Source organism: Orycteropus afer, unplaced genomic scaffold (assembly GCF_000298275.1).
Source record: "Orycteropus afer afer isolate SDZICR_OR568_19922 unplaced genomic scaffold, OryAfe1.0 scaffold00383, whole genome shotgun sequence".
Taxonomy (NCBI): Eukaryota; Metazoa; Chordata; class Mammalia; order Tubulidentata; family Orycteropodidae; genus Orycteropus; species Orycteropus afer.
In genome coordinates, this window is record NW_006921970.1 from 940,173 (window position 1) to 963,750 (window position 23,578).

Consider the following 23,578-nt stretch of genomic DNA (forward strand, 5'->3'; position numbering starts at 1 on the left):
CTGATTGTGGAACAGCCATCAACTGCTCATATGCAAATTCAAATTGAAGTTAAAGACAATTAAAAAAAGTCCATGAGAGCCAAAATATGATCTAGAATATATCCCTCCTGAATTTAGAGACCATCTAAAGAATATATTTGATGCATTGAACACCAATGACTGGAAACCAGAAGAATTGTGGGATGACAGCAAGAGCATCATCCACGAAGAAAGCAAGAGGTCACTAAAAAGACAACAAAAGAAGAGAAGACCAAGATGGATGACAGAAGAGACTTTGAAACTTGCCCTTGAGCAGAGAGTAGCTAAAGCAAATGGAAGAAATGACAAGATAAAAGAATTGAACCGAAGATTTCAAAGAGCAGCTCGAGAAGACAAAGCCAATTATTATAATGAAATGTGCAAAGACCTGACATAAGAAAACCAAAAGGGAAGAACATGCTCAGCATTTCTCAAGCTGAAAGAATTGAGGAAAAAAATTCAAGTCTCGAGTTGCAACATTGAAAGATTCTAAGGGCAAAGCATTGAATGATGCAGGGAACATTAAAAGAAGATGGAAGAAAAACACAGAGTCACTGTGCCAAAAAGAACTGATTGAACTTCATCCATTTCAGGAAGTGGCATATGATCTAGAACCAAAGGTACTGAAGGAGGAAGGCGAAGCTGCAATCAAGGAACTGGTGAAGAATAAGGCTCTGGGAATTGATGGAATGAATACTCATTGAGATATTTCAACAAACGGATGCCACATTGGAGGCAATCATTCAGTTATGCCAAGAGATTTGGAAGACAGCTATCTGGCCAACTGACTGGAAGAGATTCATATTTGTACCCATTCTAAAGAAAGGTCATTCCATAGAATGTGGAAATTATCGAACAATATCATTAATATTGACTGCAGGTAAGATCTTACTGAAGATAATTAAAAATTGGTTGCAGCAGTATATTGACATAGAACTTACAGAGTTGCAAGCTGGATTCAGAAGAACATGTGGAACAAGGGATATCATAGCTACTGTCAGATGGATCTTGGCTCAAGGGAAAGAATACCAGAAAGATATTTACTTGTGCTTTATTGACTATGCAAAAGCATTTGATTGTGTGGATCATGACAAATTATGGATAACATTGAGAAGAATGGGAATTCCCAAACACCTGGTTATACTCATGAGGAACCTGTACCTTGACCAGGAGGCTGTCATTCAAACAGAACAAGGGGACACTGCATGGTTTAAAATCAGGGAGGAAGTGTGTCAGGGTTGTATCCTTTCCCCATACTTATTCAATCTATATGCTGACCACATAATCTGAGAAGCTGGATTATATGAAGAAAAACATGGCATCAGGATTGAATGAAGAATCATTAACAACCTGAGATATGCTGATGATACAACTTTGCTTGCTGAAAGTGAGGATGACTTGAGGCACTTACTGATGAAGATTGAGGAACACAGTCTGCAATATGGATTACATCTCAATATAAAGAAGAAAAAAAATCCTCATAACTGGACCAATAAAGAGCATCACAATCAATAGAGAAAAGATTGAGGTTGTCAAAGAATTCACATTGCTTGGTTCTACAATCAAGGCCAATGGAAGCAGCAGTCAGGACATTAGATGTCGTGTAGCATTGGGAAAGTCAACCACGAAGGACCTGTTTCAAGTGCTGAGGAGCAAGGATGTCTCCTTGAGGACTAAGGTGCTCCTGACACAGGCCGTGATATTTCCAGTTGCCTCATATGCCTGTGAGAGCTGGATAATGAATAAGGAAGATTGAAGAAGAGTTGATGCTTTTGAGTTGTGGTGCTGGTGAAAAATGCTAAAGGTACCATGGACTGCCAAAAGAGCTAACTGATCTGACCTGGAGGAAATGCAGGCGAGATCCTCCTTGGAAGTGAGGGTGGCCAGACTTAGTCTCACCTACTTTGGTCATGTCAGAGAGGACTATTCCCTGGAGAAGGATGTCATGCTTATTAAGGTGGAGGGTCAATGAAAGAGGAGAAGGCCTTCAACTAGATGGATTGACACGGTGTCTGCGACAACAGGCTCAAGTATAGAACGGATCATGGAGCTGGCGTGGGATCAGTCAGTGTTTTGTTCTGCTGTGTATGGGGTCACTATGAGTCGGAAGCGACTCGATGGCACCTAACAACAACAACATATGTATAATCATCATTTATGTTGCTGAAAAATGGTATTTGCAAAGAATAACTCATTAGTCTTAAAAAATTCTATCATGTAATCTTTGGTGTCATCTCTATCACCAAGAGCATATTTTCCAACTACCGATGATTCTTCTTTGTTTTCAACTTTTGCATTCCAATCACTAGCAGTAATCAGGACATCTTGATTGTGTCATGATTATTTTAAGACTTCAGAAGTTGGTAAAAATCTTCAATTTCTTCATCTTTGGCTTTAGTGGTTGGTGTGTAAATTTGAATAATAATCATATTAACTGGTCTTCCTTGGTGTATGGATATTTTTCTATCATTGACAGCATTGTACTTCAGGATAAATCTTGAAATGTTCTTTTTAATGATGAAAGCACACCATTCCTCTTCATTTTGTCATTCCTAGCATAGCAGATCATATGATTGTCTGATTCAAAATGTCCAATACCAGTCCATTTCATCTCACTAATGCCTAGAATATTGATCTGTATGTGTTCCATTTCATTTTTGACAACCACCGATGTCCCTACATTCCATGTTCCAATTACTAATGAATGTTTGCAGCTGTTTCTTCCAATTTTTAGTTATATGACATCAGCAGATGAAGGTCCTGAAAGCTTTGCTCCATCTACATTATTAAAGTCAGCCTACTTTAAGAAGGTAGCTATTTCCCAGTCATATTTTGAGTGCTTTCTAACCTGAGGGGATGATGTTCTTGCACTGTAGCAGACAGTGTTTCATAGCTATATATAAGGTGTTCAGTGGCCAACATTTTCATCAGTGGTTGGCTCTGTCCTTACGCTTTAGTGTGGAAGGTCCACTGAAACCAGTTCACCCCTGCTGGTATTTGTAATACCGGTGGCATACCTCCCACCTTTACAGCAACACACAAGCTACCACAGTACAACAATCTGACAGATGAATGGTAGTTGGGGTCACTAGGAGTTGAAAATGACTTAATGGCACTAACAAGAACACTGGGAGAAGAACAATGAAGCAAAGGAGTCAAAATTTTCCAACATATAGATGGATATTTTCTACTTTAGCTTGTTAGATCTTATGAAAGAAGAGACACATTAACTACCATGTTAGATGACAGAGGAATTCTGGAGTTCCTGACATGGTCCATTAATAAATCAAGTAAAGGCTTCAGGCACAGATAAAAAAGGTAAATGGAAGTCAAGTGACAGTGGCAGAGCCTGTGGTAGTGAACTGAGTAGTGGGAGTGAAATAATTATTTTTTCCCCAAAATACATTAAGGTTATTCTTTTAAATTGATGGGAAGATGTGTGGGAAGAAACTAATCCTGATACAATGTATACAATGGCCATCTGGGCAGTAAATAACAGCTTTCATAAATCCAAAGACTCCTCAGGAGAAATCCCTTTTATAGGTCAGACTGAATTTCTTTCTTCCCAATATATTATCACGTCTGTATCTTTCCTCCATCAGGAAAAACAATTTAATTCTTATTTACTTAAGTGGACCCTTCAACCTCTTCTATCTTTCATTCCTTCATTTTCATTCATTAGAAAAATTAGCAAGTCTAATCAATTTTACCTCCAAAATTGAACTCAAATGTAACCACTTCTTATCACTATTATCAGTACCACAGCAATACCAGACACCCTCATCTCTTATGGTTATATACTAACCTCCTGACTCTTAACCTCAATATATTTTCTCCAATTTTATTTCTTTATTTATTTTGGACTTTTAGCCTTTATGAACTTAAGAATAGGGACATTTCTATTGTATTATTTCCTTAACATCTTGCAATGGCATTCCATTTCACTTAAAATAAAATCTAACTTTTTGTGATGGCCTTTGAGGTCCTGCATGACTTGAGCCCTGACTACCTCTTCAACTTCATCTTCTATTACACTTCCTAGACCTCTTCTTCATTTTCATTTACTCATCTTTTACTCCTCTTCTACTGCTCATCCTCCAAGCTCACATAAGGTGCACTGAACATTTTTTGCAATATAGTTTGTGTTACCTTGAATATTCTTGTTACTATTTTCAAGTCTGGATAGTAAAGTACTTAGTATAGTGCTAGGCATATAGAAAGTATTCAATACATTTTAATTGTTAATATTATTATTACTAGTATTATCCTTCAAGTTTTATGTTAAATAATATTTTCTCTGAAGGAACTTCCACGACCATATCATTTAAAGTTGAAATTATTCCCCAGACCCACTTAATTATTCTCTACCACACCGTGGTATGTTTTATTTAAATAGAGGGTGTTGTGATATCAAATTGAGGTTGTTTAGTTAATTCTTTGTTTACATGCTTTTTATCTGCCATCCCTATTAGACTCTAAGTTCTTCTTTCTTCAAATCTAGAGTTTAGCACAATAACACCCTGCAGGTTTCCTATGAGTACTTTTGAATGGATGAATGCTTTTAAATTTAATTTCCTGCCACACCACTAACACAATCCATTTTGTAAAACATGCATTACCAATCATTTGGTGATAAATATATTTTAATATAAGGTGAGAAACTGAAAAAATGATATTAAATATGACTTTATTACAAATTCCAGAGGAAAAGGGCAATGGGTAGTGTTAAGACTTCTTTTGAGCTTATAAATCATATGTACAAATGTTAAAAATTATAAACAAAGTGAAAAGATGTTACATAAAGTATACTCTGTAGTTCTATCTTGGTAAATATATCTCTATAATGACATGGAGGACATCTTCTAAATAAGAATTCTTGAAATATTTGTATTCCATGAAGGAATGTGGTGACTCAGAGGGACCAAGCTTACTATGAACCCAGAACATAGTTCGTCCCTTCCTCTTCCCTCACTCCTCTTTCTGCCCCATACCATGAGGAACCTCATATGGAACTTCCATTCACAACCCATACTAACAGCTACCAATCCAGGACACTTCTTCATCCTAGATTGCACATACTAGCAATTGCCTGTGTGCTCAAGAAGATGGAACTAGGAAAAATACAATGTAGGCTCTATAAGAAGTGTCTGAGGGCCATTTGGGCAAGAGGATTGGGAGCTCAGGAAACCAGATTATAGTTTCAAATGGAGGTAGGATTCTTTGACTGCCACTAACTTCACAAGGGGGAGAGAGAATCACTAACAGTAGTCCAATGCTTATTGCTATCAGGCAAAGGTCAGACATGCCACCACCCGATAAACTGTCTACCAGTTCTGACACCAACTGTCCCTCCCATAGTACTCTCTACTTCTCTACTCAGTTCCATAATTCAAAATGACCACACAGAACTCATGATTTTGGGGTTTAATAGGAAATAGCCAGTTACAGTTCAGGTTCAGGAATGATCAGGAATTCTTTGATCAGGACAGTCTCCCCTTTGCTATACTCACAGACATGCCTCTTTTTGTCCCTTAACCTCTTCACTTGGCCTCTGCTCTCTTCAGGCAAGTGTTACACAACCCTTTTAGCTCTACTGATAGGTGTACCCCACTACATCCCACTTTATGCACCCTACTCAACCAGCAAGCGTCCTGCCCAAAGGCATTGATCTTTCTTGCTCCATGGACTGGCAAGTCTACCATTCCATCTCATGCCAATCTCTTGGTTCTGCTCCTGCTGTCTCTTTGCCAAGGAGGCACAGCACAGGGATCTCAGGTCCGTGGACATGCTCCACCCCTGGATGATCTTTCTTGTTTGTAGTGAGATACCCCCTTCAGCCTCTGGGAGAGCTCATTTTAAGCCTAGAGGAATGAGAAAAATGACCAATCCTCACATTAAGGTTCCATACAACTCTTTCCATGGTCCACACCCACAAAGGTGTCATGTACCTTATTTACATTATTAACAAGCTATCCAATCCCCTTGGTGAGCCACAAACACCTTACATTTGCATAGTCCCACACAGTCATTTGGCGGGAGTTACAAAGTCTATGGCTAGAAGTGCCATACTGGGTAATCCATTGCACTGCAATGGTCTGTAGGGAAGACATGCCAACAAGACTCAGCAGACTTCCAGCCCTGTCAGAAGGACAGCAAAAGATTGGGGATGAAAAAGAGTTCTCCAAAATGTGGCACCCAGAGCAGTATCTCCTGTTGCCTCAGTTGTAGAGTTCTATAGCATAGAGTTCTTCCCATGACTGTAACAAAAAGCCCATATTCCTCTTGCATTATGTGTTTTAGAGAAAACTTTTATCCCTCCCAAAGGATTAACTTTGCCCTAGAGTTTAATTCTATTTAAAAAATGCCTAGCACACCATAAGTAAACTCAGCACTTTTACCAAAGTCTAAAATATTCTCTCCATTATAATATATTGGCAAAAAAAGAAAAAGTACTTCAGCTGACAAAGGACATGGGTAACTTTTGGCTTCATGGGGTCCTGTCACTAGTCTTGTCTCTTTCATCCCAGATCTGATGACTATATTCCTCACTACCAGTTTTCTTAATTTCAGATTTCTACTCCAATTCTCCTATTTGTGTCCTTTGGTGAGAGCTCTCCCTGCCTCATCTCTCTCCTTTAATATTTTTTATCATATTACCTCTGGTTCTTACTTTATGTCCTTCATCAATTTACTATATCACAAATGATATATATCAGCTTATTTTCTTGTTGAATTAAACAACTCTAAATCTCCATTAGATTATAAATCCATAGAGAGCAAGAATCATGCTCATGTGCACATGATTATTTTCCTAACAATTAGCTCATTAGTGCCAAGGGTATGAGTTAAATTAATATCATTGAATGCATGACTGTAGATAACTATTGATAGAAGTAATTCTCTCATAAATTGTATAGCATAACCAATTTTGAGAGGGGAGAAAATTTCCTAAAGACAAGATAATCTGCAATATATATCTAGACCCAAAGATAGTTCTTTAATACATTTACAGAAACTATGTTTTCTCTTTTTCTTCTCATTATTTTGAAACATTGTCCAGGGACTTTCTTATGGCTATGAAATGGATCTATTATGATATGTATCAAGACCATATCTATTATGATATGTATCAAGAACAATATGGCATCTATTCAAAATATACACCCTGTCTATAGAAATAGAAAGTCAAACTTTAAAATGTTTTCCTATATGTATGGCAAAATTAAACACTTGAGGAAAGTATTTATTTTTTTCCCTATCCTATTCAAACCAAATTGACATTGTGCTGTTCATTTTATTCCCTATCCATTCACTTCCTATGCTGTTTGAGACTGTGATAGCTACTTAAATGCACCTCTTGGATCCATGACTAAAGGTTATAAGTGACCATCACTAATTGATGGTCCCAAACGCTGAGCTCTGAAATCCATCACATGTTTCTATGGACTGTTCCAGTCAATGACTGAGGGAAACTAAGGAATGTCTGTATCTGGGAGGTATGGAACTCATCTGACAGTTGGAATTATCTTGAGGACTCTCCATCAACTCTGAGACATTTCCTTAAAATTGAATTGATATCCATGATTCTTACACATACTCCCTTCCTTCCCTTGGTACTTCCCAAGATTCAGGCATACATAGTGGTCTGCCTGCTCCAATTGCCTTACCTCTCTCCTTTAATAGTTTCACTCATATTCTAATCTCTTAATCTTGAGTATTTAATTCCATCTTGGTGTCTGCTTCTCAAAGGATAAGGAATAACCCAAATGATGTCAGAAGTGGTCTGAGAAAGCAGGTGGTAAATTGGGGATTTGGAGCAAGTTCATTCATAACATGGTGGATGAAGATGGTACCATCCTGTTTGGAAGATAGTGCAAAGATAGTTCCCTGGCACAAAGTGGTTGCCCAATTATTAAATATCTCATTGGAAATGACCTGTGGAAGTATGTTAATAGAGACAGTGGCTGTTACAGGTGTGATGATTCAGACATTTGAAAGATATAGGGAAAAAAATATCTATAAACACAGTGTAGATGGGATTGTCCAGTTCCTGCTAAAGTGTATTGTTGCCTACAGAAAGATAATGAGACACTGGGGTTTATTATAAGCATTTAAACTAAATGTTAGAGCTAGATAACTTTTGTGGTAGCTTACTAAGAGGTTTTAACCTCTTCGGAGAAAGAAAAAACACATGGAACTATCATACAGTTAAATGTTAGGCTCAGGGATTCTTTTAACAGAAGAATAAGGATAGATATCTACAGGAGGAACTACTTTTTGGGTGATAAATGTATAAATAGTGGTGTCTATGAAGCTGTGTCACCTAGATCTCCAACTTTGGTGAGCATAATTGACCAACAGCCCAAGATACTGTGTTCTGAGATCACATTTTCCACGAACTACCCCAAACCAATAAATGATCATGGCAAGATGCTAAGACAAGTCCATTGTTGGAAGATGTGGGACTATTGTGATGGGTAATTTGCTTCAAGGACACCCTGCCTTGCTGAACAATTTTAAAACTTCATTCTTGTCTAATACTCTTCCACCCAAACATCCCTCCTTGCTTCTTTCTTTCATGGAATCATATCAGTGATGCAGTCTCACAGCTCTCCCAGCTTTCCTCCTATTTCCTCTCTTGCAGGTCTAATCTCCTCTTAGTGCTAGCTTCTCAGAGGATCCACACTAACACAAAAACTCACTTTGGACTGGTCTTCCTTGTCACACTTGGAATAAAGAGTGGGTAATTGTTTCATGTACCAATATATAAGGTATGAAAACATCATTGGAATAAATTATTTAATTATTTCAGTTTATCAGACATAACTTCGTGCATATAACTCAATGTATGTATGCATGCTTCCATATTATGCAGTTGCTGTTGAGTCAATTCCTACTTATGGGAGCCTTATGTGTAACGGAGTAGAGTTGTGGTACCCAGAGTTTTCAAAGATGTGACCTTTTGGGAGCAGATTGACAGATCATCCTTCCAACGTGTCTCTGAGTGGGTTTGAACTGTCAACTTTTCAATTAGTAGTCAAACACTTAGCTGTTTGTACCACCCAGGATTCTTTTTGTGCATGTAATGCCCTCATTTTGGATTTGAGAATAGGATGGGATTATTTTCACTACGAATTTGTATGTTCCTTTCTTTTATTGTGACTCAATTTTTTTTTTTTTTTTCTGAGTGCAAGTATTATTTTCATTTTCCTTATACTGGTTTTGATATATTAAACAGTGATATTAAATTATGGATACGTACATATAAGCTTAAAGATTAAAATTGGCAGAAAAAAAGTCAAAGGAATTTAGAAGTCCCAGAATAGGTGAGATTTAAGAAGCAATGAGGAGGCCAGAACTCTGAGTGCTGGAGGGGGAAAAAGAGAGAACAGAAGCTTACTGTGACTAAAGGGATAGTTTAAAAAGAAAAAAAAAAATGTTTTGTTAGAAATTCTCTCTTTCATTTCCCCTAAAAATACTAGGAAAAAAAAATCTCTAATAATTGCTACTGAGCTTATAAAGTGGAGCTTTGTTAGGGGTGAATTAGAAGAGCATGAAGAGACAGCCTGCATATGGGTTGTAATCAAATAAAGAAGCTTTTAGTTTTTATGTAGAGAAAATAAATCGCTCCCAAGTAGAAATACTTGGATAATATACATACCCCATTTGTTTGAAGAAGTTCTAAAATTACTAGTTTGTTTGGATGTCCTCTTGTCTTTGTCTAACCTTTCTATTTTCCCTTGGAGCTTGGAAAAGATTAAAGAAGAAGAAAAAGGAAAAGGAAAGGAAGAAGAGGCAAAGACAGGGAGAGAAGAGGAAGAAAATGAAAAGGAAAATGAATGAATGAGATCAATGTTCCAACATTTATATTTGGGATAAGTTTAAGAAACAAAAGAAAAACCCAATATAATCTATTCTTTATAATGTCATTTTGAGGCATTTATTTTAAAATGTGAATTAACCTTTTAAATCAGGTGTCACACCCAATACATATCCATGAACTTGCTTTCCTATTATTAGGGGGATATAGTGCTGAAAATTTGCAAAAGGTGACTGTGAAGGTTATTTCTTTGACTGGCAGTTGCAGATTGGTTGTCTACAGTAATACCATCTTTCAGTAAAAGAGATCTAGCAGCTGTACCTCCTCATTCCAGCTGTTCCATTAGTGTCACAGGCTTCCCTAGGGCTTTTTTTTTTTTTTTTCTCTTCTTACCTTGTGTGTTTATAGTAAAATTTAAATTCAACTATTACACTTTTAGAACCAAATATACTTCTCCTTTGGTCTGCTTTTCCCTAGTCCCTTTCCCCCTGAATCTTTGTAGAAAGTTTTGATAATTAATTGATAAATACATGGTTCTATAGGAGCTCTGGTGGCGTACTGTTTAAGGGACATGACTGCTCACCAAAAAGCTTGCAGTTCACTTGCACCAGCCACTCCTCAGAAGGTAGACTGGACTATCTACTTCAGTAGTGGTACTGCTTCGGAAACCCAAGAAGAGGATGCTATGAGTTGGATCTGACTCGATGGCAGTGAGTTTGAGATAGTTATATATTATTGACTTTAATTAACTAAATATCAAAAGCTATCAGAATAGTATCCTAAAAATAAAACAATAATTTAACTCCATATGGCCTACTTTTCTTTAAATGTAAAACTAGTTTGGATATTTATAAGCCATTTTGTTAATAATTTGACTTAACAACTGTGGTAGTTAACATTATGTGCCAACTTGACTGGGCCTAGTTTTGAGTATCTGGGTAGCTGGATATAGTTATTCCCCATGATGAGACTGGTAATCAACTCTATGGTGGAATCTACAGTGAGGATCTGAGTAGCTGCCTTAGGATTGTGGTCTGTTTCTAGTATACAAGAAGAAACTTTGAGAAAAGTCTTTGGACTTCTTGGAACATTTGTATTCTCCATCTGGTCAAGTCATTAGTGAGTGGACTGCCATGTTGTCTGCCAATCATGGAACTGTTTCTGGGCTTGAACTAGTGGTCTGCCATGTTACTTGATAATTTTTGCCCTCTTCCATTTTATATACTTGTCAACTTTGAGTTCATCAGACTCAGCAGTAAGCAGCCGCCTGAGTTAAGAGACACCTCCTTCTTCAGTGGGGGGGGGAGTGAGAAACAGAGCTGAAGCCCAAGGTTGAGGAGCTTTCACCAAACCTTTAGAGCTGGTACTTTGAACTCGGACTTTTAGCCTCCTAAACTATAAGAGACTAAATCTTAAATTTTTGTTCTGTTAAATAAATCATTAAGCAAACAGCAAAGGGAGATGAACTTGTCTGTCAGTTTATTGTCCTTTGGTGGCTTTCATGTTACTATGAGGCTGCAGGCTATGCCACCAATGTTGCAAAAGCTGGCAGGGTTCCCCATGGTGGACAGGTTTCAGTGGAGCTTCCAGACTAAGACAGACTCGGAAGTAGGAAGAGACCATCCACTTCTGAAAGAATTGGCCAAAGAAAACTTTATGAATAGCAGTGAAACGGTATCTGATATATTACTAGAAAAATTTATGAACAGCCCTGAAATGTTGTCAAATACAGTAATGGAAGATGAGCCCATCAGGTTGGAAGGCACTCAAACTATGACTGGGGAAAAGCTGCCTCCTCAGAGTAGAGCTGATATTAATGATGTGGATGGAGTAAAGCTTTCGTGATGTCCAACTGCTGATGTGGCACGACTCAAAATGAGAAGAAACAGCTGCAAACATCCATTAATTATCAGAACATGAAATGTATAAAATATGAATCTAGGAAAACTGGAATTTGCCAAAAATGAAATGAAACTCAAGAAGATCAATATCTTAGGCATTATTGAGCTGAAATGGACTGGTTTTGGCCATTTTGAATAAGACAACCACATGATCTACTCTGCCAGGAGTGACATATTAAAGAGGAATGGTGTGGCATTCATTATCACAAAGAATGTATCAAGATCTGTCCTGAAGTCCAATGTGGTCAGTGATAGGATAATATCTGTATACCTACAAGGAAGACCAGCTAGTACTACTATTATTGAAATTTATGCACCAACCACTGAATTCAAAGATGAGTAAACTGATGATTTTTATAAACTCCTACTGTCTGAAATTGACCGAACATGCAATCAAGATGACTGCATTATTACTGGTGATAGGAATACAAAAGTTGGAAACAAAGAAGAATCACTGCTAGTTGGAAAATATGGCCTTGGTGATAGAAATAATGCTGGAGATCGCACAATAGAATTTTATAAGACCAACGACTTATTTATTGCAAATACCTTTTTTCAACAACACAAACAGTGGCTATACATGTGTATTTCACCAGATGGAGTACACAGGAATCAGATTGACTACATCTGTGGCAAGAGGCAATGGAGAAGTTCAGTGTCTTCAACCAAAGCAACACTAGGAGCTGATTGTGGAACAGATCATCAACTGCTCATTTGCAAGTTCAATTGAAGTAGAAGACAATTAAAACAAGTCCATGAGAGCCAAAATATTACCTTGATTACATCCCTTATAAATTTAGAGACCAAGTAAAGAATAGATTTGATGAACTGAACATCAATGACTGAAAACCAGAGGAACTGCGGAATGACATCAAGAACATCATCCATGAAGAAAGCAAGAGGTCATAAAAAGACAGGAAAGGGAGAAAAGACTAAAATAGATGTCAGAAGAGACTCTGAAATTTGCCCTTGAACGGTGAATACTTAAAGCAAATGGAAGAAATAACAAGATAAAAGAGCTAAACAGATTTCAAAGAGCAGATTGAGAAGACAAAGCCAATTATTATAATGAAATGTGCAAAGATCTAGAGTTAGAAAACCAAAAGGGAAGAACATGCTTGGCATTTCTCAATCTGAAAGAACTGAAGAAAAAAATAATGAAGCCTCAAGTTGCAATACTGAAAGATTCTATGGGCACAATATTGAATGATGCAGGAAACATCAAAAGAAAATGGAAAGAATACACTGTTCCAAAAAGAAATGGTCAATATTCATCCATTTCAGGTGACATATGATCAAGAACCAATGGTAGTGAAGGAAGAAGTTGTGGCTGTTCTGAAGGAATTGGTGAAAAACAAGGCTCTAAGAATTGATGGAATACCTGCTGAGATGTTTCAACAAATGGATATCACACTGAAGGCAGTCATTCGCCAATGACAAGATATTTAGATGAGAGCTACATGACCAACTGACAGAAAGAGAACTATATTTGTCCCCATTCCAAAGAAAGGTGATCCCACAGAATGTGGAAATTATCAAACAATATCATTAATATTGCAAGTAAAATATTACTGAAGATAATTCAAAGATGGTTGCAGCAGTATATTGATAGAGAATGTCAAAAAATGCAGGCTGGATTTGGAAGGGGATGTGGACTGAGGGATATCAAAGCTGAAATCACATGGATCTTGACTCAAAGCAGCTGATAACAGAGAGATGTTTATTTATGCTTTATTGACTATGCAAAAGTATTCTATTATGTGGATCATAACAGATTATGGATAACATGGGAACAGGAATTCTAGAACACTTAACTGTACTCATGAGGATCCAAGACTTAGACCAGGACATTGTCATTAGAACAGAGCAAGGGGATACTGCATGGTTTCAAATCTGGAATAGAGTGCATCAGGGTTGTATCTTTTCACCATACTTATTCAATTTGTATGCTGAGCAAATAATCTGAGAAGCTGGACTATATAAAGAAGGACATGGCATCAGGATTGGAGGAAGACTTATTAACAACATGTGATATGCAGATAACACAACTTTGCTTGCTGAAAGTGAGGATGACTTGAAGCACTTACTGATGAAGATTGCAGACTAAGTCTACAGTATAGATTACACCTCAATATAAAGAAAACTAAAATTCTCACAACTGGACCAAAAAAACAGCATCATGATAAATGGAGAAAAGATTAAAGTTTTCAAAGACTTCGTAATACTTGGTTCTACAATCAACACCAATGGAAGCAGCAGTCAAGACATCAGATGACGTATTGCATTGGGAAAGTCTATTGTAAAAGACCTTTTGCAAGTGCTGAAGAGCAAAGATGTCTCCTTGAAGACTAAGGTGCCCCTGACTCAAGCTATAGTATTTTCAATTATGTAGTATGCATGTGAGAGCTGGAGAATGAATAAGGAAGACTGAAGAAAAGTTGATGCGATGTTGGGAAAGAATACTGGGAGTACCATGGACTGCTGAAAGTACTAACAAATCTTCCCTAGAAAAAGTCCAGATGGGATGCTCCTTGGAAGCAAAAATGACCAGACTTCATCTCACCTACTTTGGTCACAAGGAACCATTCCCCATTCCAAAGAAAGGTGATCCCACAGAATGGGGAGAAGGATATCATGCATGGTAAAGAGGGAGGTCAACAAAAAGGGGAAAGTCTTCAATGAGATGGATTGACACAGTGGCTACAAGGATGGGCTTAGGTATATAGGGATTGTGAGCTGGCACAGGGCCAGGCAGTGTTTTATTCAGTTGTACATGGGGTCATTATGAGTCAGAGATGACTGGATGGCACCTAAGAACAACACATATATTTTAAACAGAATTCCAGTTTTCCTAGGAAGAACTCTGAATCTTATTTTTTATATACTTTTCTAAAATTCTCAGTTATTTGTAGGGGGACACAACATAACATATAGAAAGAAAGAAGTGGGTTCAAATTCTGAAGACGTACATAGTGGTACTGTCAACTCTTACAGCTTCGGTCAAATAACTTTCCTCATTTTGGTCCTTTGCAGGGTAGCTAAAAAAAAAATAAGTGTTTTTTTTTTTTTTTTACAGCTTCGGTCAAATAACTTTCCTCATTTTGGTCCTTTGCAGGGTAGCTAAAAAAAAAATAAGTGTTTTTTTTTTTTTTTAAAAAAAAAAACCCTCAAACACAGTGCTAAGCACATATTAGTTGCTAAATAAATAATAGTTGAAAATGATTCAACTATCTTGAGGAAATTTAGCAAATGATTGAGAAAAACCTTAGTGTAATGGAATTTGAAACTATATAAAGAAAATGTAGATAAAATTTAGCCACTGGAATCTAGCATTAATGAGGTATGTGACAGAAGACAAGTTATTTAACCACTTTATGTCTCAGTTGCTTTACTGTTACAGTGAGGAAAAAACTAGTTCCTACCTCATAAGGTTATTGTAAAGAGAAAGATGTTTATATACATAAAATATATGGAGCAGGACCTGTTATATAGTAAGCATTGTATAAGGATTTGTTAAACAAATAGATAAATTATATAGGGTAGAGCTTTATTGCTCTTTTAATAAATACATGATACAATGAAAATGTTCATCAGTGTAAGGTTCTAACATTGTATATGTCTAGATTAATAAATATTCTCTAAATCATTCATCTCAATTATATATTTTATGAGCTGACAGATAAAGTTTATCTGGATTAGGTGAAATGTTCCATGTTCTCAGCTATAGATTGCTACTTAAATTATGATGCTCAGAATAACAACATCAGCATTACACAAAATATCAGGTGTCACATCAGGAGGTCCAGGTAAGAATCTCTATTTCAACAGGTTTTCCAGGTGTTTTGAATGCACTACTCTGAAGTATACCAAATCATAGATATCTCACATTTGAAAAAAAGGAGTAGAACATTAGAATAAACTCATTATAGGTGGAATGTATTTTTTATTTGTAAGAACATTTGTTTAAACAACAAGTGTATACAAAAATAAAATCTTATAAGAAATTTATTCTAACTATAGATAACCCAAGGAGGGGTCGCTAATGAGTCAGGTCCGACTCGATGGCACATAACAACAACAACAGCAATAGATTTAACTGTTCATTTTTTTTCTTTCTTTGTTTTTATCTGATTTGTGCAGCAAAATCAGTACCTTTTATTGCCCGTTAAACCCACCTGAAGATGTCTCAGAAAAAGCCCAGTGATCTATTTCGGAAAAGTCACAACCTTGAAAACCCTATGGAGCACACTTCTACTTTCCAACACATGGGTTCACCATGCTTCAGAATCAACTCAATGACAGCTGATTGATTAGTAGTAGAAACCATTCTCTGTAGGGTTTTTTTTTTTTTTTTTAAATTGTTACTGTTTAATGTTCTACTTTATTTTTAATGAAAGCATAGAGGAAATAGCTTTGGGACAGATAAATTTGCTCTCATATTTTTAGGTAATGTACGATTGTAGGGATTGTAAGATTAAAGACCACTGGGAGAATAGAGCTGTCCAAAGGTGAATGAGTGTTCCTTTTACAACATAGCTTCTTAAAGGGGGAAGGGGTGGATGGCAATATGTTAATCGGCTTGACAATACACTTGCCAATTTTGACCGAGAGGTCACTTTCTCTGAGTGATGGAGCCTACTTGTTTGAGAGTTGAAAGAAGAAGTATTTATGTAACTTGTCTATGGAAATCACATTATCCACTGGAATGCTTGGATTTTGAGCCTGTCCAAGCCTGGATATGTGGAGTCTATCTAGGATTTGATCATTCAAACACTTGTGGAATAATATTATGATAACACTTGTACTTATGTATCATATACATTCATTAGCAGCTATTGCTGTATGGTTTATGATGACATCACATCAGCCCTAGGCAATGCTGTTATTGTGCTTCTGATGACACAAGGAGGACACTTGCAAAAGTCTTGCTGATGAGACAGCTCTATTGAATTTGGAGGTACCTCAGAAACTTTCATGTTTTTTTTTTTTTATTATCTCTTCTAAGAATTATATTTTAAGACAAATTCATATTTCAGAGGAAATTCTATACTACATTTTGTTCTAAAACAGGCTAGCTGTAAAAAAGATCAATGATGCTAGAAGTTTATAGCATATTGCAATTTTAGGCAGAGGCTTTGTTATTAGCTTGAATTTCTGCATAATATAGTTAGACTTTGGGCAGAGTGTCAGAGGGACAGAAGTAAAGACATTGATTCACTCTCTGTGTCATTCCTATGCTCTACCCTCGTCCCTGTACATTTAGCCCCTATATCTTGTCACCTTCTCCATCTCCCATTTCACTTTGCTGTAAATGAGCAAACCATCAAGGATACACAAGCACATACACACAATGAAACAATCAGGAAAATCAGAAGAGAAAGAACAGAATAACAAATAATGCCTAAATTTTCTAGTAATGTTATAATAATGCTATATATCTAGGGTTGTATGTATGTATGTCATATATATTTATTGTACGCATGTATGATATAAGGAGTGCTGGTGGCACAGTGGTTAAAGAGTTTGGCTGTTAATCGAAAGGTTAACAGTTCAAATCCACAAGCAGCTCCATGAAAGAAAGATGTGGCAGTCTGCTCCCATAAAGATTACAGCCTCGCAACTCCTATGGGGCAGTTCTACTCTGTTCTAAATGGTTGCAATGAATCAGCAGAATTCGACAGCAGTCAGTATGTATATATTTAATTTTACACTTTTATATCTTTTAGGTATCAGTCTATGTTAATCAATTGTAATAATATACTTTTTCAAATGTAGAAAAAATAAGGCATTAGACTTGCATAGGCTTAAAATCCTAGCCCTCACATGTGACTGTGAACATACAGATCACTTATAGTTTTCTAAGTAGTTGATCACAAACCATTTGCACCACCCAAGAGTTCATCATTTTTTGTGTGTGCGAATTATATCATACTTAATGAGTCTGTTGGAAAGATAAAATTGGATAATGCATGTTTAGATGAAACTTGCAAAACAGAATAATTTTTTATATATATTTAAATAATACTCTTCCCCAAAACATTTCCCCCCCTCTACCACAGACCAAGCATTGATTCATTTTTCATGATTGACATGAGGGCTCAGAATATTTTCATGGTTCTCAGGGAACAAATATGGTGTTCATTCTTGAGGTTGAATAAGAATACATACATATGTTTGATGGATGGCAAAGGGATACAAGCTGTTAAAAAAATAATAAGTTTTGAGATGATATGGAACACCCCCAACATTCAAAGTCACAAAAAATAATTCTTCCATAATAAGCTAGACTAAGCTAGAAGGTCAGTAGGTCAGAAGAGTGGCAAGGTTCTGGTTGCAGCTATAAGGCATGCTCACAGTTGGATGTGGTCTGATCCATCCTGATGTCACTATATGTCATCCGGGTAGACAGGAGCATGTGTAAATCAAAAGTTGCTCCAAAAAGTTTCGATCTCAAGCTCAAACAATCTTGCATAGGAAACCTCTTTCTCATCTTGTGTTGTGAGGGTGGTGAAGGTTCCAATGGCCAGAGCACTAATGGGAGATATTTCCACTCCATTGGCATTGGCAAATCTGTGCCTTGAACTACAGTCATGGTTGTAGTTATCAGGAGTGCAGAACCTGTACTCATCAGAATCTTACACAATAGAGTTGGTGGTTGTTGTCCTTTAGATAGGTCCAGTGTTAATTTATAAGCATAACGAAGATATTCCTTGGAAATTGTCAAAATACTTATTGGAATCTTAAAGGAACATTTTTATAGACTTTATTTTTTAAAGCAATTTAGGTTTACAGAAAAATTGTGTAGAAAGTACAGAGTTACTGTATACCCCTCTCCTCCTTGGGAACTGATTCTTCTAATAAAACATTCTGCATTATTACAATTGATGAACATATACTGATACATTATTAACTGAAGTTCATAGTTTAGAGTACATTCTTTATACTGTACAGTCCAATGAGTTTTGAAAAACACATAATGTCATGTGTCCACCATTACAATATCAAGCAAAATAATTTCACTGCTCTGAACCTCTGTTAACCACTGATCTCTTCATTCTCACTATAGTGTTGCCTTTTAAAAAATATTTTATAGTTAGAATAAAAATATTTTATAGTTAGAATAATATGTTGTTGTTGTTGTGTGCCATTGAGTCGGACCTGATTCATAGCGACCCCTCCTTGGGTTTCCGAGGCAGTATCACTACGGAAGTAGATTGCCTCATCTTCCTTCTGAGGAGTGGCTGGTGGGTTTGAACCATCAGCCTTCTGGTTAGCATTCAAGTGCCTTAGGCACTACGCTGCCAGAGCTCCTTAGAATAATATAGTATATAGAATTTTTGATCTGGCTTCTTTCATTTAGCATTATGTGCTAGGTCTTTTTGTCATTTGTTAGCTCATTTCTCTTTATTTCTTAATAGTACCCCATTGTGTGGATGTGCCATACTTTGTTTATCCATTCACTTACTGAAGGACATCTTAGCTGCTTCCAATTTTGGCTATTATGGATAAAGTTGCTTTCACAGTCCTGTGCAGGCTTTTATGTGGAGATAACTTTTCAGCTCATTTCAGTAAACCAAGGAGCATTTCTGAGAGAGCTGAACTCCCTTCATGTGTAGATAGCCACTTTCTAGCTTATGGCATTAGGCTTAGTGGTTATGATAGTATTAATCATATGGTCACAAGCTAATAAGAATTGTGAACATTTCTATTTCTTGCATAATGTACCAAATTTAATGCTTGGCATAGTAAATATTTAGTTAAGTTGATACTTTATTTAACATAATTAACTTTCCTTCAATTAAAAATAATACTTAACATTAGATTTTAGCAACAGCTTTGTTGTAAATACTTGATGTAATGATGGACATAATATGATGATCATAAAAATGTTCAAACTATGATTTTTTCTTCTTGTTTTGTAGTAAAGTGATTTTATATAATATTGTTTTCAACACTTTCAACAACTTTGACTTAATCATTACTTGCTACATTTTATAGATGAAAGTCAGAATTATAGAGAAATAGAATATCAAATAAATAAAAAGAGCTAAGGAAAAGAAAACTATGTTTAGAGTATTAATAATCCTTTACACAACGGAAAATATATGTACTCATGTATTTTCCAAAGTAAAAAAAAAAAAAAATTACACTTATAATTTTAAAAGTATAAGTTAATCTGATATTTCAATGTGGTCAAGTTTTGTTTCTGGAAGAATTTTCCAGTGTAAAATATCATCATTTAACAGTGTTTTAGACTATTTCATTGGTATTATTTCAAATAAATTGCACAGAAGCTGTTAAATAGATGAAAATTTATTAAATTGTAATGATAGATGTCTATAATACTTGTGATTATGTGGCAATTTTTCATTGAGATTAAAGTTAAGTCTTATCTTTCATAAGTGAGGAAATCTGTATGATAAATAGATATTCCTCGGCCAGGAAATGGTACTAAATATAGTTAAGTATTAGGGAAATATTGACAGGTAGGAAATTACCGGAGAGAAGCAGTAAAATCAAATTCTTCTTATTCACAATGCACCTTAGTATGTTTGAAAAAGAAAATGAAGAGAAATCACATATTCAATGGAGTAGTCCACGCAAGTTTTCAAAGGTGAAGCAACACCAATATTTGTTTACAATGTATGGTTGAAACAACTGTTGTTGTTAGGTGCCATCCAGACTGCTTTGACTCATAGCAACTCTGTGTACAACAGAATGAAATACTGCCCAGTCCTGTGCCATCCTCACAATCCTGGCTATGCTGGAACCCATTGTTGCAGCCACTGTGTCAATCCATCTCATTGAGGATCTTCCCCTTCTTTGCTGACCCTCCATTTTATCAGGCATGATATCCTTCTCCAGAGACTGGTCCCTTCTGAGAAAGTAGGTGAGAAGACATCTGGCCATTCTTGCTTCAAAGGAGCATTCTCGCTGCACTTCTTCCAGGACATATTTGTTTGTTCTTCTAGTAGTCCATGGTGTTCTCAGTAATTTTTGCCACACCATAATTCAGAGGCATCAACTCTTCTTTAGTCTTCCCTGTTCATTGGCCAGCTTTCATATTTATATGAAGCAGTTGAAAATACCATCACTTGGGTTAGGCACACCTGTCTTCAAAGTGATGTCTTTGTTCCTTCACACTTTAAAGAAGCCTTTTGCAGCAAATGTTCCCAGTTCGATATAATGTTTGATTTCTTGACTGTTGCTTCCATGTATGTTGATAGTGGATCCAAGCAAACTGAAATCCCCAAAAACTTCAATCTTTTCACCACTTATTGTGGTCTTGCTTATTGGTCCAGTTGTGAGGATTTTGGTTTCTTTATGTTGAGGTGTAATCCATACTTAACACTGTAGTTCTTGATACTCATAAGTTCTTCAGGTCCTCTTCACTTTCAGGAAGCAAGGTTGTGTCATCTGCATATTTTAGGTTGTTAAGAAGTCTTCCTCCAATGCTGTTGGCATGTTCTTCATATAGTACAGCCTCTCAGATTATTTGCTCAGCATACAGATTGAATAAGTATGGTGAAAGGATACAACCTTGACATACACCTTTCCTGATTTTAAACCATGCTGTCTCCCCTTGTTCTATTCAAAACAAAGGAGGGAGGATATAACAATTTTTCAACAAATAAAACCTTTTTTGGACATGCCACATTCTGTATGCGAATCAATAGACACTGATTTATTTTGATTGGTTCATTAAGATTTTATTATTTTAAGACTAGACCTGAAAACATTCCTCACTTGAATCCACAGGAGGAATAAAAGAGGGATATAAATCAAAGAGAAATAACTAAAATAATTTATTTACGTAAAGAATTGACTGAAGACATTTTATTTCTTCTCAAATAACTCAATATGCACTAAGCTAACCTCCCACTTATTTAGAATAGAAAATGGTAATGAATGCTTCTGATAATATTTGTATTAACAGAAGGATAATCATCATGATGTGAAACAATAAACCAAAGGACAGATTTTAATCTTCTTTGTAGCTTGCTATTGATTGCTGTTACACTATTTAACTTTATTTATTTTATATATTATTCAAGTATTTTCAAAATGCTATACCAGTAAAATCTATGCACAGTCAATAATCCAATGCTTTCTTAAACAAAAGTACGATTTACTATCTAGTTACTTCATGACCTCTCCTAAGGAAAACTCTCCACTCATTATTCACTTAGCTCTCTCTGTTTATCTAAATTGATGAAAGTGCACTGAAAATGAACTTTTATAACATTTATGTTTATTTTGCACCTTTTTCAGAAAACTTTTCTGTAAAGAGCCAAAACTCTGGTAAATATTTTAGGCTTTGCATGTTATATGGTTTATTTTGCAACTATTCAATTCATAGTGCAACATCATAGTGCGTAAGTAGCCATAGACAAAATGTAAATGAATGAATGCGGCTGTGTCCCAATAAAACTTTTTAAAATCTGAATCTGTAACACATCTTTCTATGAATAAACACAGTCATAAAAATACATAAAATATACTGGAAGAAGAAAAAGAACCAACATTCTTGCTGTTTCTTCCTTATGTCTCATCTCTTTAATGAGTAACACCATCAAGGGCTTTAATTAGGGTCAAGCTAAGAACTAGAGAAAAGAGAACCAGAAATAAACTAGTTGAACATGTCTGTTGCTAGTGTAGTATTCAAGCTACAAGGGTAAACCTGATATTAAAATTCAGTCTATTTAATCCTATGAAGAAGGCAGATACAATTCTTTGCCATCATAATAAGCCCAAAGTCCTCAACCTGAACTTTCAGTATTCTAGTCTGGAAGGCAAACATTTTACTAAGCCAGAAACACACCCACACGTACACAGAGACAGAAATTGTTGCTAGTTCTTCCAAACATTAGACAATGTAGTACTCCTGAATATCTGGTGAAAAGGTACTTTTCTGTGAAGAATATTCTTCATGATGAAGTTTAAGAGATTAAAAATTGCACCATACATTTGTTTTCTTTTAAGTTGAGAATCATGCATAAAATCGTTACCAGAATGCCTGTGTTTGTAAATACACCTTTGCAGTAGTATGGCAAACAACGAGGAGCCCTGTAGGGGAAGCTGCATGTTTTATGCCTCCTACCAGGTCATATAATGTTTTGGCCATATCTTACCAATGAGCTAGAAAGCCAAATAAACATTTTCGAAACTATCTATTTTAAGAAATTTTAATCAATTTTGGTAAAGGAAAGAATGAACTTTTTTTTTCTTATTCCCTCTATGGAAATAGCATTACAAATATATTTGTCAAGTGGAGAAAGCCAAGGACTATGAAGTACAAATTGTAAAACAAAACAAAATGAAAACCTATGTTCTACATAGAGAGCTGTAGGAGAAAGTTCCAGAAAAATATACTGTTTTGGAATTTACAGTGGTTGTAATGTTTAACAATGTTTTATATTTTGTAGCAATTTTTTTTCATTGTAATTTTATACTTACTTGTGAGCCTCATAAAGTAACTAAGGATTTGATTTTAAATCTAAACTTTTTTTTTTCTTGTTACTTGTGGCTAGTTGCCTTCTTTTTTCCTGTTACTTCACTTTTAACAAGAGCATTTCAATGTCTTTCTCTTTTCTTCAGTTTAATAGTGATGTCTTTGACTAAAAACGAATTTATTGCTTAAAGCAAATGCCCCCACTATTTTTTAAAAAACATATTTTATAATATATATGTTGTTGTTATGTGCCGTCGAGTCGGACCCAACTCATAGCAACCCCTCCTTGGGTTTCCAAGGCGCTATCACTACAGAAGTAGATTGCCCAACCTTCCTTCCGAGGAGTGGCTGGTAGGTTTGAACTGCCAGCCTTCTGGTTAGCAGTCA